This window comes from Balaenoptera physalus (assembly GCF_965194825.1).
Source record: "Balaenoptera physalus genome assembly, chromosome: 1".
Lineage (NCBI taxonomy): Eukaryota > Metazoa > Chordata > Mammalia > Artiodactyla > Balaenopteridae > Balaenoptera > Balaenoptera physalus.
Genome location: NC_138882.1, coordinates 48,424,512 through 48,430,950, shown reverse-complemented (window position 1 = coordinate 48,430,950; position 6,439 = coordinate 48,424,512).

Here is a 6,439-nt window from a genome sequence, read left to right as displayed (position 1 = left end):
AATAATTTAATGGGTTTTTTGTCTTGAAGCACTCTGGCTAATGGGAGTTACCATGGTGCCAATTTCCAAAGTATGTTACTTTCTTTCTTTTTTTTTTTACATTTTGCTGTTTTTTATTTCCCAAACTTTAGCAGTTTGCTTTGACCTTCATTTTGTGACATAGTGAGAAGAATTCTTTAGAAGTGCTTATTTTCTTTTTCTACTTAGGAAGCCATGTGGAATATTTTCACTTATTTGCCTGATGCAGTGATTGTATTGCTATTCCTGCTTTATAGCCTGGAGTACTTTCATTGCTAAGACCTCAGTTATGTCACAGAGGTCCTTTGTATTCAGACTGTCCTTTCCACAACTCATTCCAGAATAAGTGACCAATGCTTCCATTAGCACAAATGTTCAGATGCTATTAAAAACAAAACAAGGGTGCCTTATGCCTAAGAAGTTCTACTGATGTGCATGTAAAACTGGATATCTAAAAGACCATCCAGCTCTTTGAAAGAAAATGTCATTCTTGTATTCAGTGAATACTCTGATGTCAAATTACTTCTTGGAATGACTTTTCCATGAAATCAGTTTGAGTCAGTATTAATTCTTGCTTTGGAAAAGCATACCCTTTGTGGTTAACAAATGGGTATAGTGAACACACACCAAAGAACAAAAGTGAAAGTTTAGCAGAAAACTATTATTACTTCAGTCAAATATGATTGGATAAAGCATTGAAAGCTCTATACCTAAAATTGTGGCATGCTAACACTTACAAGCAAGTTAAGGACTTCAATTCTGTATAATTTACTGGACAGCTAAAAAAATGTGATGTGTGGGGAGAGGAATGTTCAGCTTTGCAGTCACTAAGTTTACCTGAATATTAGACAGGTGACCCTGTCTCTGGACTTGGATGAAAATGGACCCTTTCCCCTTCATGTGGAACTAACACCAAATAAGCCTTGTCACTACAGCATATTTATGAAGTCCCTGAGTGGTTTAACATTAAAGTTTAACTTTTAAACTTTAATAATTCAGGTTGCAGCCATGGAAAAAATAACCTAGGTGCATAACTTAGGGCAAATTGAAGTTTTCTTTCCCTCAGTTGATGTTATCTATAAGTCATTTCTTTTTGTCATAGAATTCAAACTAAGACTATAATGTGTATATTTGTGTAATTATATTTGTCCTAAACACTATTATTTGTAGGTTATTTCTATTATGCCTATAAATTGTTTTTAAATTTTAAAAATTGGAAGGAACTTTATTTATGAGCAAAGCATTCATTCAGAAATAAATGTCACCATTACTGACATAATTATCAATTCTGGGTGAATGTTAATTTGAAAATATAATACAGCATGAACTGATGTGTTTGACAGGCCATGTCTTTGATAAGTCAATATGGTTTGAGGGGCAGTATTACATAATAGTGAAGACAAAGACTCTGCAGCCAGACTGCCCATGTTTGAGTCTCAGCTCTGCCACTTACTAGCTGTGTGATCTTAAGTAAGTAACTGAACCTCCCTGTGCTTTTGTGTGCTCACCTATAAGATAGAATGATAGTAAAGCTACGTACCTCGTAGGGTTATTATAAAGATTAAATGAGTCAGTATATACTGAGCACTTAAAATGTCACTGCAACCTAGAAAACTCCAAATTAGCACTTATTATAGTATACACAATGGTTAGGGGCATCGGCTCTAGTGCCAGACATCCTGAGTTTAAATCCAGGCTCCACCAGCAGCTGAATGACCTTGGACAAGTCACCTACTATTGCAGTGCCTTACTTTTTTCATTTGAAAATGGGGATAACAGGTATGAGGACTAATTGAAGTAACAAAGGCAAAATGCTGAGAAAAGTGCTTGAGACATAGTAAATATCAGCTATGGATATTATTAACACAGTAGGGAGACTAAGTTATATTTATGTCGCCTAAATATCAAGTGAAATATGATATCAAATGAAAAATGTTATATCCTGTTTCTCCAGCTTGGAGAATAACTTAAGGTCACATAATTTTTGTAGTAATATGACACCAAACATCTATCCTGCTTTATTTTGAGAATGTTTTTCATTTTCTGGGTCCCCATGTCATGGTAAGTCCAGAAATCCAAGGGTTGTTACTCAGTCTAAAGGGGCCAGTTCTGATGACTGTTCTCTGCTATTGAAAGGCCATTGCTGCTCCTGTAGTACACCCTCAGGGTACCAGGTCAGAGAGGTTGTGGAGCCAGCCAACCCTTTCCAAACTGATCAAACCACAGGGTCCTCTTTCTCACCTCCATCCATGGACAGACTCCATGATCCAAGCAAAACAATCACAATAATAAACATTAGATTTCCTAAGGTCCCATTAATTACCTTTTAAATAACATTATAATAAAGAACTGTATAATAACAAACATCATTATAAAACCCCCAAATCTTTGGAGATTAAACACATACTTGTAAATAATCTATGGGACAAAGTAGAAATTACAACAGAAATTAGAAAACATTTTGAGCTGAATAATAATAATAATGACATGGCACATCGAAACTCATAGGATGTAGCTAACGTGGCGTTTAGAGGGAAATTTATGTCCTTAAACATATATATTAGGGGGGAAATGGCTGAAATCAATTATCTAAGATTTTATATCAAAAAGTGGAACAGAATATCAAACTCAAAGTTGAAGGAAGAAAATAATAAAACAGAAATAAATGACATTATAAACAAATAATAGAGAAAAACTACAAAGCCAAAAGCTGGTAATTTGTAACAATTAATTAAACTGATAGATCCTAGTAAGTAAAAAAGAGAAAATACTAGTCTCAGGAATGAATAAAGTTCCTGCAATCATTAAAAAGAGAATAAGAGGTTATTATGAATAACTCGATACCAATAAATTTGAAATTTAGATGAAATCAACAAGTTCCTTAAAAAACACAAGTTGCCAAAACTGACTATAAAAGAAACAGAAAATTTAAATAGTTCTATATTTATTTTAGATATTGAGTATGCTATTAAAATGTCTTCTCCTATCCTACCCACCCCCTCCACCCACCAAAAATATCGGGTCCAAATGGCTTCACTGGTAAATTATTCCAAACATGTAAAGATGAAATAACACTTAAAACAATCCCTCCAGAGAATAGAAGAAGAGAAATACTTCCCAACTTGTTTTCTAAATCCAGTATGCTCTTGATAATAAATCCTGACAAGGATGTTAAAGGAAAAAAAAAAAAAAGAACATTAACATAGATGAAAAAATTCTAAATATAGTATTAGAAACTAAATTCACTGATAGTTAAAAAGATAATAGCACAACCAAATTGAGTTTATACCATGAATGCAAGGTTGGTTTGGTATTTAATAATTAATCAATGTAATGCAGCACACTAACAAAATAATATCATATGATGTGCAAAATAGAAAAGTCATATGAGCATTTCAAAAGATGCAGAAAAATCATGACCAATTCCAACATCTATTCATAATTTAAAAAAACACTTTTAACAAACTAAGAGTATAAAGGAAATTCCTTAATCTGATAAAAGGTAAACATAGAAAATGTACAACAAACATACTTAATGGTGAAATGTTGAAAAGCGTTCCTCTGAGATCAAGAACAAGATAACAATGTCTACTATCACCACTTCTATTTATCATTTAACAAGAAGTTCTAAACAATGCAGGCTGAGAAAAAAAGAACTGAAAGCTATTTAAAAGGAAAAAAACCCCCAAAAAACAGAACAGTTTTTGTGCACAAATGACCTTATTGTATAGATGGGAAATCTAAAAGAAATTTCAAAGTATTAGAAATAATAAGTGAATTTAGCAAGGTTTTTGGATTGCTAGATACAAGGCCAATATAAAGCTATCAATTGTATTTTTATATTTGAGTAACAAACAATAGGATAAAAAAAGAAAATACTTAGCAAAACATTTAATTTAAAAATGTGGGCTTCCCTGGTGGCGCAGTGGTTAGGAATCCGCCTACCAATGCAGGGGACATGGGTTCGTGCCCCGGTCCGGGAAGATCCCACATGCCGCGGAACGGCTAGGCCCGTGAGCCACAACTACTGAGCCTGCGCGTCTGGAGCCTGTGCTCCGCAACAAGAGAGGCCGCGACGGTGAGAAGCCCGCGCACCGCGATGAAGAGTGGGCCCCACTCGCCGCAACTGGAGAAAGCCCTTCCACAGAAACTAAGACCCAACACAGCCAAAAATAAATAAATAAATAAATTTATTTAAAAAAAAAAATGTACAAGATTCTACACAGAAAACTATCAAAAATTACCAAGATAATCTAAAGAAGGACTAATTAGAGGGACATATCATATTAAGGGATGGAAGACTCAATAATGTATAGATGTTACTTCTTCCCAAATTAATATATAGATTGAATGCAATCACAAGCAAAATTCTAGGTAGAATTTTTGTTGAAAATAGACAAGCAATTTTTAAATTGTTTGGAAAAGTAAAGGACAAGAATAATCAAATAATGGTCTTGAAGGGAAAAAAAAAGTGGGGACTTCTCTTGGCAGTCCAGTGGTTAAGACTCCATGCTTCCACTGCAAGGGTCACGGGTTAGATCCCTGGTCAGGGAATTAAGATCCCAAATGCCACGAGGCCAAAAAAAAAAAAAAAGTGCTGGAGAACCTACACTTCCGGTTATCAAGACTTACTACAGCGCTACAATAAAACAGATTACAGAAACCTGAATCAGATTATAGGGCACTTGATTAGTGATAAAGGCCATAGTGCAGAGTAATGTGGGAAAGAATAGTCTTTCCATTATTAGTGATTAAGCAATAGGGCAGCCATATGAAAAAAATATATCTTGACCTCTATTTCATACTATATACAAAAATCAATTCCAAGTGCATTAAAGATTTAAATGTGAAAGATAAAACAAAATTTCCAGATCATAACATAGGAAGATATGTTAATAACTTTAAAGATTTTTAAATTATTTTTTTAAATTTCATGGTTAGAGATTTTTTTACATGAGTGTACAAACAACACTTTTCTTTTTTTTTGTTGTTTTTTTTTGCCGCACTGTGTTGCTTGAGGGATATTAGTTCCCTGACCAGGGATTGAACCTGGGCCACAGCAGTGAAAGCGCCAAGTCCTAACCACTGAACTGCTAGGGAATTCCCGAAACAACACTAATCCTAAACTTCAAAATTAGGTTACATTAAAATGAAGAATTTCTTTCATCAAAGGACAGCATTAAATGAAATAGTATAGTGGGTGAGTGGCCAATGGTGGAATAGGAAGACCCTGAGCTCACCTCCCCGCAAGGGCGTACCACAGTTACACCTATTTACAGAGTAGCTATTGATGAGGAAGACCTGAAGACTGGCAGAAGAGATCTTATACAACTAAAGATATAAAGAAGGAACCACAATAAGACTGGTAGGAGGGCTGGAGACACAGTATAGTCAAAACACATACCCCTGAGTGGGCAACCCACAAACGAGAGGATAATTAACAATGCAGAGGTTCTCCCCAAGAAGTGAGGGTTCTGAGCCCCACATTGGGCTTTCCCTGGTCCTGCACCAGGAAGACTAGCCCACAGAACATTTGGCTTTGAAAGCACTTAATTTTGGGAGGGCTGTGGGAAATAGAGACTCCACTCTTAAAGGGTGCACACAGGGCTTCCCTGGTGGCGCAGTGGTTAAGAATCCACCTGCCAATGCAGGGACACGGGTTCGAGCCCTGGTCTGGGAAGACCCCACATGCCGCGGAGCAACTAAGCCTGTGCGCCACAACTACTGAGCCTGCGCTCTAGAGGCCACGAGCCACAACTACTGAGCCTGCGTGCCACAACGACTGAGGCCCACGCTCCTAGAGCCCGTGCTCCACAACAAGAGAAGCCACTACAGTGAGTAGCCCCCGCTTGCCGCAGCTAGAGAAAGCTTGAGCAGAGCAACAAAGACCCAATGTAGCCCCCCCCAAAAAAAAGGGGGTGCACACAAAAATCTCACACTCTGAGACTCAGGGCAGAAGCAGCAATTTGAAAAGATCCTGAATCAGACCCACATGTTGATCCTGAAGAGCAACCTGGAGAGGCAGGAGGCAACTGGAGCTCACCCTAGGGACATAAACACTGGCAGCAGCCATTTTTAGGATCTCATTCTGTTACAAAGACACTGGTACTGGCAAGCACCATTTGGGAATCCTCTCTCTAGTTTCTTAGTGCTGGGGCTGGCACTCGCCCCCCGCCACCAGCCTGTTGGCACCAGCATCAGCAGGCCTAAAGCCAAGCAGCTGGCTGGGCAGGAACACAGCCCCACCCACCAGCAGGCCTGCTTCCTTAGGAACCCCCTGACCCTGCAGCAGTCTCAGGACCCAGTCCTGTCCAACAGAGAGCCCAGGACCCAGCCCTGCCCGCCAGTGCACCAGAACTAGCCCTGGGACACTCAGGGCCCTGCAGCCAGCCTTTGGGAACTGGCCCCACCAAGCAGCAGG